Source organism: Pristiophorus japonicus, chromosome 3 (genome assembly GCF_044704955.1).
Source record: "Pristiophorus japonicus isolate sPriJap1 chromosome 3, sPriJap1.hap1, whole genome shotgun sequence".
Taxonomy (NCBI): Eukaryota; Metazoa; Chordata; class Chondrichthyes; family Pristiophoridae; genus Pristiophorus; species Pristiophorus japonicus.
The window spans coordinates 114,852,246-114,865,314 of record NC_091979.1 but is presented as its reverse complement, the minus strand read 5'-3'; the positions used below and the strand labels follow the sequence as shown (position 1 = coordinate 114,865,314).

At 48.2% G+C, this 13,069-nt stretch overlaps 1 protein-coding gene and 1 long non-coding RNA gene across 3 annotated transcripts in view; one reads left to right on the top strand and one right to left on the bottom strand.

The window, feature by feature from the left end:
- The window catches only part of rapgef4a (Rap guanine nucleotide exchange factor 4a), a 317,823-nt gene that overhangs the window by 287,698 nt on the left and 17,056 nt on the right, over positions 1-13,069 (bottom strand). The window lies entirely within an intron of this gene.
- Positions 9,605-13,069, top strand: part of LOC139259847 (uncharacterized) — a 42,443-nt gene continuing 38,978 nt past the window's right edge. The window contains exon 1 of the long non-coding RNA XR_011592668.1: positions 9,605-9,667. This is a non-coding gene — a long non-coding RNA (uncharacterized lncRNA). The remainder of the gene's footprint in view (positions 9,668-13,069) is intronic.

The following is a 13,069-nucleotide window of genomic DNA, read 5'->3' as shown; positions in this document are numbered from 1 at the left end:
TCGAGACGTATAAGATTATGAGGAGACTTGACAGGGTGGATGCAGAGAGGATGTTTTCACTGGTGGGGGAGACTCAAACTAGAGGGGCTGCCCATTTAAAACAGAGATGAGGAGAAATTTCTTCTCTGAGGGTTGTGAATCTGTGGAATTCGCTGCCTCAGAGAGCTGTGGAAGCTGGGACATTGAATACATTTAAGACAGAAATAGACAGTTTCTTAATCGATAAGGGGTTATGGGGAGCAGGCATGGAAGTGGAGCTGAGTCCATGATCGGATCAGCCATGATCTTATTGAATGGCGGAGCAGGTTCGAGGGGCCATATGGCCTACTCCTGTTGCTATTTCTTATGTTCTTATGTTCTTAACTTACTTCTGCACAGCACTTCTAAATTACAAAATAGGATAAAAAGGGCTAATAGAGAGACATCTCACTTCATAACATTTATTTTAATATTTAAACAACTTGAATTTATATAGCAACTTTAACTTAGTGAAACGTCCCAAGTCGCTTCACATGATTATTATGAGATAAGAAATTTGACACCGAGCCACATAAGTAGAAAATAGTACAGGTGACCAAAAGCTTGGTCAAAGAGATAGGTTTTAAGGAGCATCTTGAAGGAGGAAAAAGAGGTGGAGAGGTTTACGCAGGGAGTTCCAGAGCTTGAGGCTTCGGCAACAGAAAGCACGGCCACCAATGGTTGAGTGATTATTGTAGTGTATGAAATGATACAATGAACTCCGTACTGTGAGCCAGTGACTAGGTGTAACCTGGTCAGTCTTTAATGGCTTCCAGAAGTGAAGATACAAAGGTGAAGTTCAGATTATATACCGGGCCCAGCATGAGTGTACCTATGACCCTCGGACCTCCGACGGTAGTGCCTGGTGGTGGGCAGACCTTATGTACATACATTACATCAGTCCTCTCCCCCGCGCCCTCGAGTTCTTGCCACAAGTCCATATTACAAATTCAGACGGTCCGGAGCCCTTCGCTCCCTGGTTGACCGCCTCTGTACAATCCCAGTGCTTTCCGAGTCTCTCACGACTTGGGGCTGGGTGTTGACCACAGTGGATTCTTCTGATGGCTGGACGTGAGTTAGTTGGTCGTCTAAGCACGCGGTGTCTTCTTCCAACTATGCTGTTTCGTCAGTGTATCTTACCTTGGTTTGATCAATGTGTTTCCTGCACATCTGCCCATTCTTGAGCTTAACCATATACACCCGGTTACCCTCCTTATCCGTAACATTGCCTGGGAGCCACTTAGGCCCTTGACCATGGTTAAGTACATCCAGATATGTCGTGTGATACTGCGGCGCGGTCGTGATACCACTGCTGGCGTTGACGTCAGGTTTCGACATGATCATTAAGGTCAGGGTGGACTTGAGAGAGCTTGGTTGTGAGGCCTCTCTTCTTCAATAGTTCTGCAGGCGGGACCTCGATGAGCGTGTGTGGCTTTGTCCTGAAACTGAACAGTATGCATGACAGACATGTCTGCAAGGAACTGTGAGTTACGCGTTTCAGGCTCTGCTTGATGGTTTGAACTGCCCGCTCCGCTTGACCGTTGGACGCGGGTTTGAACGGGCCTGACCTCACGTGTTTCATGCCGTTGCATTTCATGAACTCTTGAAACTCCAGGCTCGTGAAACTCCAGGCTGACAACGATATCTTGCAGATCATGTGTGGCAAACATGGCTCTCGGGTTCTCAATGGTGGCAGTGGAAGTGCTGGATGACATGATCACACATTCTATCCATTTGGAGTATGCATCCACCACCACAAAAAACATTTTATCGAGGAAGGGGCCCGCAAAGTCGATGTGGATTCTAGACCACGATTTGGATGGCCATGACCACAGACTGAGCGGAGCTTCCTTTGGGGCATTGCTTAACTGCATGCAAGCGCTGCACTGATACACGCATGACTAAGTCCGAGTTAATGCCAGGCCACCAAGCATGGGACCTGGCGCGATGGCCTTCATCATGACAATACCGGATGCGTACTATGTAACTCCCGTACAAATCTCGCCCTGCCTTTCTTGGACATTACAACACGATTACACAGTCGGACTGGATGGAAAGTTCATCTTTGCAATGGCTGTACGGTTTGGTTTCATCACCCACTTTCTTGGGGATGGTCGACCAGCCTCCATTAAGAACACAACGTTTTATAACCGATAGAGTCGGATCCTGGCTGGTCTAGGTCTTAACTTGTTGAGTAGTGACAGGCGACCCTTCACTCTCAAAGGCATCCATGACCATGAGTAGCTCTGCGGGCATTGGCGTTTCCACCGGCTCAATGCATCAGCGCAGTTGTCGGTGCCTGGTCTATGGCGAATGACAATCATAGGCAGATAATGTCAGCGCCCACCTCTGGATGCGGGACGACGCGTTGGTATCGATACCTTTATGTTCCGAGAAAAATGATATAAGCGGCTTGTGGTCGGTTTCCAGCTCGAAGCGAAGTCCAAACAGATACTGGTGCATTTTTTTACCCCTTTAACACATGCTAAAGCCTCTTTCTCTACCATGCCGTCAGCTCTTTCCGCCTTGGACAGGCTTCGAGGCACGTATGCAACTGGTTGTAGTTTGCCTGACTCAATGGCTTGATGGAGTACGCAGCTGACCCCACAGGACGACGCATCACAGGTCAAAATTAGATGCTTGCATGGATCATACAGTACCAGTAGCTTGTGGGAACACAACAGATTTCTAGCCTTCTCAAAGGCTCTTTCTTGAAGTTCACCCCACACCCAGTCATCTCCTTTCCTGAGCAGCTTGTGCAAAGGCTCTAATATTGTGCTCAATTTGGGTAAGAAGTTACCGAAGTAGTTGAGAAGACCCAGACAACGTAGAACCTCTTCCAGATTGTGCAGGTGCTCGGCGGTGTGACGACCTGTGACTAGGATGTCGTCTTGGAATACCACGGTCCTGGGGATTTCAATAGGTGCTCCATGTTTCTCTGAAATATGGCGGCCGGCGAATGAATGCCAAAAGGGCACCTGTTGTATATAAACAGTCCTTTGTGCGTGTTGATGCACGTAAGTTTCTTTGATGATTCAACCAGTTCCTGTGTCGTGTAGACCGACGTTAGATCCAATTTGGTGAACGATTTTCCCCTGGCTAGCATTGCAAACAGGTCATCAGCTTTCGGTAGCGGGTGCTGACCTTGTTTCGAAACTTGGTGATCCTGACCTTGTAGTCTCCACAAATCCTGACCATGTCATCGCTCTTTAACACTGGAACAATGGGGCTGGCCCATTCATTAAATTTGACCGGTGAGATGAACCCCTCGCATTGTAGCCTGTCCAATTTGAGCTCGACCTTTTCTCTCATCGTGTGCGGGACTGCCCTGGCTTTGTGATAGATGGGCCTTGCGTCTGGGCCTAGGTGAATTTGCACCTTGGCTCCCTTAAAGCTGCCAATTCCCGGTTCAAACAGTGAGGGAAATTTGCTCAGCTTGAGCACACAAATCATCATCCGCTGATGACAAAGCTTTGATATCGAACCATTTCCATTTTATTTTCTCGAGCCAAGTCCTGCCACATAATGATGGGCCGTTGCCCGGGATAATCCATAACGGTAGATCATGAACCGCTCCCTCGTACAACACTCTTACTGCTGCACTACCGATCACTGGTATGAGCTCTTTGGTGTAGATACGCAACTTCGTATTTATCGGACTCAGCTTGGGTCTCTCTGCCTTGGTCTCCCACAGTTTGTCGTAAGTCTCTGGCTCATTATCGATTGACTCGCACCAGTGTCTAATTCCATGCATACGGTCACACCGTTTAACTTTACTTCCATCATTATTGGTTGACTCTGTTAGGAACGCACGTCGCTATACAGTTCCTCCTCGGAGCACTGAAATGCCTCGGGCTGCATCACCAGATCCACGCTGAATTCATCATCATCCAAGTGGTGTGTCGCAACTCGCTTGCTCCGCTGTGGACACGTCCGCTGAAGGTGCCCCGTCTTCGCACAACCTCTGCATACATACTGCCTGAAGTGGCACTGATGGGGTCGGTGATTGCCCCCGCAACGCCAACACGTTCAGCTCGGATTTGCGCCCGATGGCGGGCTTTGAGCGGCCCCCGTTCTCGCATACGCAGTCAAGTTGGCCCTCGTTGGCGAACTTTGAGCGGTTCCCGATCTTGCAGATGCAGTTGAGTAGGGTCTGCCATGTGCAGTTCTGCCAGCCGTCGATACAATTTTGTACACAGTACTTGCCATGGAGTTCCTGTTTCTGCTCCATGCTTTTCTGCGTGGACATGCAAGCCTGGGCGATGGTGATGACCTTGCTGAGGTCCGGCGTCTCCGCAGCCAGCAGCTTACTTAAGGTTGCCTCGTGGTTGACCCCGATCACAAAAATGTCACGCAGCATTTCTTCCAACACAGGCCCAAAGTTGCAAGGCCTCGCAAGACGTCTCAGGTTGGCAACAAATGTCGCTACATCCTGGCCTTCTGGACGAACGTGCGTATAGAAGCGATATCTGGATATGAGGATTCCTTCTGTGGGTTTAAGGTGTTCCCGAACTAGAGCACACAGTTCTTTGTAATCCTTTTCTGTAGGAAGAGTGGGTGAGAGCAGAATCTTGATGAGTGCATAGATCGTGGGACCACAGATGGTGAGAAGAACTGCCCTGCGCTTCTCTGCATCCTCGTCTTTGTTTAGGTCGCTCGCCACGAAATACTGGTCAAGACGATCTGTGAAATCTCCCCAATCCTCTCCCTCATTGAATCTCTCGAGAATTCCAACAGTACTTGATCATGCTGTGCTCGCCATACTTTTGCATGGGTTCATATTTGCCTCGTCGCCAGTTGTAGTGTATGAAATGATACAATGAACTCCGTACTGTGAGACAGTGAGTAGGTGTAACCTGGTCAGTCTTTAATGGTTTCCAGAAGTGAAGATACAAAGGTGAAGTTCAGGTTATATACCTATGACCCTAGGTTGATGACGGTAGTGCCCCCTGGTGGTGGGCAGACTTTATGTACATACATTATAATTGTAATCAGTGATGCTCAAGAGGGCAGAATTAGAGGAGCATAGACATCTTGGGAGGATTGAGGGACTGGAGGAGATTATAGATAGGGAGGGGCAAAGCTCATGGAGGGATTTGAAAATGAGGAGAATTTTGAAATTGAGGCGTTGCTTAACCAGAAGCCAATGTAGGTCAATGAGCACAGGGCTGATGGGTGAGCAGGACTTTGTGCGAGTTAGGACACGGGCAGTCGATTTTTGGATCACCTCCAGTTTATGGAGGGTAGAATGTAGGAGGCCAGCCAGGAGTGCATGGAGTAGTCAAGTCTAGAGGTAACAAAGGCATGGATGAGCTGAGGCAAGGGCGGAGACAGGCGATGTTACGGAGATGGAAATAGGCGGTCTTAGTTATGCCAGCAAGATTGCAAACAGTTTGGTTCAGCCTCAAACAGAAGTTGGGGAGAGGGATGGAGTCAGTGGCTAGGGAACGGAGTTTGTGGCGGTGACTGAAAACAATGGCTTCGGTCTTCCCAATATTCAATTGGAGAAAATTTCTGTCCATCCAGAACTGGATGGCGGACAAGCAGTCTGACAATTTAGAGACTGCGGAGGGGTTGGGAGAAGTGGTAGTGAGCTAGAGTTTACCAGGCATAAGAGTTTCACGGACATTCGCTGAGCAGTAGTTGGGGAAATAGCCCAACTCTCTGCCAGTGAATATCCTCCTGGGGTTGCGGAGGATCTGTCAAGCTGAAACTTGACAGATCCCAAGTTCCTGGTTGCATAATGGGTATCCCCCTTTCTAATTGGTTGGTCTGGCTCATTTGATTCCGGGACGCTTGTGAACTGCGAGCCTTTACGCATGTGCACGCGTAGATTGCCAGGAGCGCGAGTCGACGAACCTCTGTGTCCATCAGGTAGGTTTGTATTTTTCTTGTGATTTGGAGGCATTCATCCGCGGGAAGCCACCGTAAATTCAGGCCCAATAATCTTGAGGCACATGATGTGTGCAATGCCCCACTGTGCATCTAGACTGAAAATGTAACCTCAATGAGTTGACACGAATTATACAGACCAGGAACATCTGAAGTCTGGTGTCCGAGTTACCAGGTCTCAACCAGTTGATGGTAGGCAGGGATTACAAGTGGCCGCAGCAATCGTGGGATACGAGGGCAAAATAAAAATGGCCAAGACTCCCATTCCTAGCTGCCAGTCACCAAGAGCCCCATCGCGCTCAAATTAAGAAAAACAATTAGAGAACAACTAGTTCTCAGAGCTCTTCCCGCAGTTCAAATTCCTTGATTTTATTCTGTTCTTTTCACTGTGTCTCATCAGGGACTTCAAACCTTTATAATCAGCAGAGAGAGCCAAATACAGGTGCAACGTCGAAAATCTGCAGTTGCGGAATCCAGACTCCGGGACGATCGGTGACAGGGTCGTCTGGAATCCGTAAAATCTTCCGGAATCCAGACCCGCCGACCCCGGGCCTTGCCAGCACCCGAACAGCTCCTTCTCCTCGGCAGGGCCTGCCCGAACAGCTCCTCCTCCTCGGCAGGGCCTGCCCGAACAGCTCCTCCTCCTCGGCAGGGCCTGCCCGAACAGATCTTCCTCCTGGGCAGGGCCCGCCCGAACAGCTCCTCCTCCTCGGCAGGGCCTGCCCGAACAGCTCCTCCTCCTCGGCAGGGCCCGCCCGAACAGCTCCTCCTCCTCGGCAGGGCCTGCCCGAACAGATCCTCCTCCTCGGCAGGGCCTGCCCGAACAGCTCCTCCTCCTCGGCAGGGCCTGCCCGAATAGCTCCTCCTCCTCGGCAGGGCCTGCCCGAATAGCTCCTCCTCCTCGGCAGGGTTTGCCCGAATAGCTCCTCCTCCTCGGCAGGGCCTGCCCAAACAGATCTTCCTCCTCGGCAGGGCCCGCCCGAACAGCTCCTCCTCCTCGGCAGGGCCTGCCCGAACAGATCTTCCTCCTCTGCGGGGCCCGCCCGAACAGCTCCTCCTCCTCGGCAGGGCCTGCCCGAACAGATCCTCCTCCTCGGCAGGGCCCGCCCGAACAGCTCCTCCTCCTCGGCGGGGCCCACCCGAACAGATCTTCCTCCTCGGCAGGGCCCGCCCGAACAGCTCCTCCTCCTCGGTGGGGCCCACCCGAACAGCTCCTCCTCCTCGGCAGGGCCCGCCCGAACAGCTCCTCCTCCTCGGCGGGGCCCACCCGAACAGATCTTCCTCCTCGGCGGGGCCCACCCGAACAGCTCCTCCTCCTCGGCGGGGCCCACCCGAACAGATCTTCCTCCTCGGCGGGGCCCACCCGAACTGATCTTCCTCCTCGGCGGGGCCCGCCCGAACAGCTCCTCTTCGGACCCTGGATGGCCCGAAGAGCTCCTCAGCGGCGACACTACGTGTCCCCCACCTCCGACGCTCTGAAATCCGGAAAGACCCGAACCAGTGCTCGGGTGTTTCCGGATTCGTGATGTCAGAAAGACGATCGAAAGTCCAGAATCCGGAACGGCCTCGGTCCCGAGGGTTCCGGATTCTCGATGCTGCACCTGTACAGCTTTTCCACAGTGAACAAAGCACCTCCACATTTTCAATGAGCTTCTTTATTTTCTTTTTTACAGTTAAGTATTTTCTAGCAAAATGTCTCTCTCAGGATCTCATTTTCACAAATGTTGACCTCTTGGACATGAATAAAATAGAGCAGGTGTCAGTAATTAGTGGTAATGGCTTCGGCTAAATGAAAGCATGAAACAGTGGGATAGCAGGATAAGATTGGTGTAACATTCTGGTTTGCATTCCCTGTGGATGACAGGAGAGCACAGGATTGGGGTCAGATGTAATACTTCCTTTGATTGAATAGCCTGCTGGCACTGACTGTCTCGGCTCACACTTGAATGATAACCATTTGTGTGAGGTACTGAGTAATGACTGAAGGTCACAAAACCATACCCAGTCAGGAATCAACATTTACAGAAGTGGAAAGAAGATGCGAACAAACTAAAACTCAGGTCTCAAGAGGTTAAGGATAAGCAGAGATTATAAACGGTCCTGTCATCATTCATGCCGGTGGAGTTCAGCATTAAAAATAACTTTAAATCAGAAAATACTTAAAATATAAAAAGGGAAGTGATCAGCTGTGGCTCAGTGAATAGCACTCTCGTCTCTGAATCAGAAGGCTGTGGGTTCAAGTCCCACTCCAAGGACTTTAGCATGAAAAATCTAGGCCGATACTCCAGTGCGGTACTGAGGGAGCACTGCACTGTTGGAGGTGCCGTCTTTCAGTTGAAACGTTAAACCGAGGTCCTGTCTGCTCTCCATAACAACAAAAATAGAATATCTGGTCATTATCACATTGCTGTTTGTGGGAGCTTGCTTGTGTGCAAATTGGCTGCCGCGTTCCCTACATTACAACAGTGACTACACTCCAAAAGTACTTTATTGGCTGTAAACGCTTTGAGGTGGTCGTGAAAGACGCTATATAAATCCAAATCTTTCTTTCTTTTAAAACAGTGGGTTGTGCAGCTGCTTAAGTTTGCTATGGAAAAGGCACAGATTTGTGGACTGTAAAATCGGAAGAACCTATTGGTGCGTGGGGAAAATTAAGAAAAATGTATTCAAATCTAAGCAGAGACCCAAGGGAAGGGAGCTGAGAAACTAATATCACTCTGGATTTCATACTTGTGTGAACGAGATGGGGTTTCTCAAGAAAGTCGGCTCTTTCTTTACATGGAAATATGACACTTCCTTCGCTTTCTCCCATCTGCTGACCACAAAATTAATATTCATCAGAAGCCAAGAAATATCTCTTCAGCTGCCTTCCCGGTTGAACCACCCTTATCCCGAACCCTCGGGACCTGGCTTGTTCTGGATAAGGGATTTTTCTGGACGAGGGGTGGTCACGTTAAATTGGATGGTACAGGTACTGAGCAAGGGGATATCGGGCTAGCTGGCTTGGGAGTGTGGCAGAGAAGTCATGGTAGGGGTGGGGGAGGGGTGGCGGTGGATCACGGGGTCAAGCCAGCGATTGTGGGAGTTGGCAGCTAGGAAGGACTTCAATTTGTTCATGTTGGAGCTCTGCGCATGCACCAGGAATGGTTCTGGATAACGGAGTTCTGGATAAGGGAGGTTCAACCTGTATTACAAAAATGTTTTGCTTCTTTTAAATAGAAAAGAAACATTTTTAGGTTTTATCGGTCAATGTGACCCTAATTCACGTAGACTACATACATTATTACAGATCTTGTGATTGGCACACAATTCTTGTCTACAAACCTTACTTCCTTTTGTCAGGATTTTTAGTGACACTAATGTATGAACATTTACAGTGTAAGATTGCCTCTGTAAACATGAGTAATAGGAAAGTTTGCATTGGAATTCTTATGTAAACAATTGGCTGTCACAAAGTAGTTGCAGATCTGCTCGTGGGTAGCACCTCTTGTTCCCATCACCAGCTGCTAAGCCTCCAACCACCACACCTCAAAACATCCCGTCCGTCTGCTACACGATTCCCGTTGAAATCTCTGTTCTTTCCTTTCAAAATTGGCAATAAGTTTGTTTGCCACACTTTGTGCCTCTGTCCTTGCTCCAAATTTTCTGCCATCTAAATGACTGCTTTTCCTACATTACAGCAGTGACTATCCTATTTACTCAGAGGAGTAAATTACAAGAGAAAATTGAGGATACAGACACAAAATTGAGTCCACAGGTGAGTCCCTTCAACTTAATTCCACATTCAGATTTTTTTATTTTTTTAAATGATGTATTTTCTGGTTAAAGTTATTTTTTATATTCAACAAAGGGGATTAAATGTAGTATCTCCAAATTTGCGGATGACACTAAGTTGGGTGGCAGTGTGCGCTGTGAGGAGGATGCTATGAGGCTGCAGATGGACTTGGATAGGTTAGGTGAGTGGGAAAATGCATGGCAGATGAAGTATAATGTGGATAAATGTGAGGTTATCCACTTTGGTGGTAAAAACAGAGAGACAGACTATTATCTGAATGGTGACAGATTAGGAAAAGGGGAGGTGCAATGAGACCTGGGTGTCATGGTACATCAGTCATTGAAGGTTGGCATGCAGGTACAGCAGGCGGTTAAGAAAGCAAATGGCATGTTGGCCTTCATAGCGAGGGGATTTGAGTACAGGGGCAGGGAGGTGTTGCTACAGTTGTACAGGGCCTTGGTGAGGCCACACCTGGAGTATTGTGTACAGTTTTGGTCTCCTAACTTGAGGAAGGACATTCTTGCTATTGAGGGAGTGCAGCGAAGGTTCACCAGACTGATTCCCGAGATGGCGGGACTGACCTATCAAGAAAGACTGGATCAACTGGGCTTGTATTCACTGGAGTTCAGAAGAATGAGAGGGGACCTCATAGAAACGTTTAAAATTCTGATGGGTTCAGACAGGTTAGATGCAGGAAGAATGTTCCCAATGTTGGGGAAGTCCAGAACCAGGGGTCACAGTCTAAGGATAAGGGGTAAGCCATTTAGGACCGAGATGAGGAGAAACTTCTTCACCCAGAGAGTGGTGAACCTGTGGAATTCTCTACCACAGAAAGTTGTTGAGGCCAATTCATTAAATATATTTAAAAAGGAGTTAGATGAAGTCCTTACTACTAGGGGGATCAAGGGGTATGGCGAGAAAGCAGGAATGGGGTACTGAAGTTGCATGTTCAGCCATGAACTCATTGAATGGCGGTGCAGGCTAGAAGGGCCGAATGGCCTACTCCTGCACCTATTTTCTATGTTTCTATGTTTCTAACCCCACTAGTGGACAGATGGATAAGCATCAAGGTGCAAGGCAGTTGTATATTTGCAGGGAGAAGCTAACATTTGATTCAAGCATTGAGAATTTTCTTTTTGGGAAAATTCAAGAAATCAAAGAAGAAAACCTGCCTCCAGAACAAGCCTAAAACTGTGACAGGCCAGGACTATTCTTTAAAATGCTGCCTGATTAGATGTTTGCTGAAAGTACAATGTTGGCTGCACTTAGTACATGCAGCAAGAACCCCTCATAATCCTTCCATGCACGAAATCCAGTGGAATACATAATCTAACATTAATCACAAGTCACTCCCCAAGTTTTCAATAACCTTTGCCATTCACCACAAGCCTTAGTTTTATGCTCAAGTGAACCTCAATACTTTTACATTTATCCAGGAATCCTAAGCTAGCTATGAATTCCGGCTTTCCATTCAATGCTTTGTTGAGCTCCGGTGCTTATTTTGCTGGATTGGGCCACACATGAAGCATCATTTACAACAGCAGAACCTTCTTGCTACGGCCATGCTAATGATGGGCAATGCTCAGTTAACACTGAAAAGTCCTTTCACAATAAGGACATCAAGAATATCTTCCTTTTCCCTTATTAATGCACCCTACGAGTTAGGAGACAGTACAGAATCTCGAGATACAAACATCAGCTGCTGTCATCCCCCTTCAGAGTAATGGAAGATAAATCAATCTGATGAGGAAATTTGACAAGAAGAAAACTATTTACTAGGCAACATCGGCATGCAACAACATTCCAATGACTGAAAAGAACGACCTCCTCGCATCTAACCTCGTTTATTCTTTCATAACTTATATCCACGTCCCCTGGCCTTCCCCGTCCCACCTAGCTCAAATAGCCTATCCACTCAGACAGAGTCTAATGCTTTCATTATTTTAAAAACCTCAAGTCAAATCTCTTCAAAGTCTACAATATTCCAAAATAAAAAGCCCAAGCTCTCTCCATCTGTCCTGCTAGCTGAGGGGGCATTGAAACTTGTATCAATCTAATGGCCCTCCTCTGAACCTCCAGGACCTCGACATCTCCCATGTGAGGGTACCAAAACTGGACACAGTGTTCCAGATGCTATCTGACCAAGGTCTTTTTTAGATTTAATTGCCCTAGAAGTACATCCCAAATGCATCATGTTAAAATATCTATACGAAAAGACATCTGCCAGTCACGGTCCCATTAGATGTTTACAGCCACACAAATCTTTGCATCATTTGCAAACTTGCCGATAGTTCCCCCAGTGCCTTCATCCAGATCACTGATAAAAAGCAACGGGGCCTATTAGCAAACCCTGCGAGGCTTCACTAGTGAGCAGCCTCCAAGCAGAACCTTAACTGTTAATAACTATGTTATATATGTGGACTTGTATTTACTCTGTACAGCCACCAGAGGGCTCATCCCCTGGAGTCCCAAGGGATCCCATAATCCCATGGGAGCACAGGTATTTAAGGAGGCTTCACAGGCTGGAGAGGCACTCTGGAGACCTGCAATAAAAGACTACGGTCACACTTTACTTTGAGCTCACAGGGTTCAGTCTGATTCTTTCTCCATACACAACAACTGGCGACGAGATACAGATAGCGAACCCAAAGATGCAGAGAACAGTGGGCATCCTGGAGAAATTCTCGGAGGGAGATGATTGGGAAACTTTTGTGGAGCGACTCAACCAATACTTTGTGGCCAACGAGCTAGATGGGGAAGGGAACGCTGCCAAACAAAGGGCGATCCTCCTCACCGTCTGTGGGGCATCAACGTATGGCCTCATGAAGAATCTGCTCACTCCAGTGAAACCCATGGAGAAATCGTACGACGATTTGTGCACACTGGTCCGAGAGCATTTGAACCCGAAGGAAAGCATTCTGCTGGCGAGGTACCGGTTCTACACCTACAAAAGGTCTGAAGGCCAGGAAGTGGCGAGTTATGTCGCCAAGCTAAGACGCCTTGCAGGACATTGCGAATTTGAAGGACATTTGAGGCACATGCTCAGTGACTTTTTCATACTTGGTGTTGGCCACGAAACCATACTTCGCAAACTTTTGACTGTAGAGACCCCAACCTTGAGTAAGGCCTTAGCAATAGCCCAGACGTTCATTGCCACCAGTGACAATTTTTTGAATATGAAGCAAATCTGTCAGCACACAAATGCTGCTACAAGTACTGTGAACAACTTAATGTTGTTTTCGAACCGTAACGTACAGGGCAGGTCACACATGCCTGCAGCTACACATCTGCAGATGTCTCAGAGTCCACCATCAAGGGTGATGAATGCAAGGCCATGAACACCTTGTTGGTGCTGCGGGGGTGATCATTGTTTCCATTCATGCC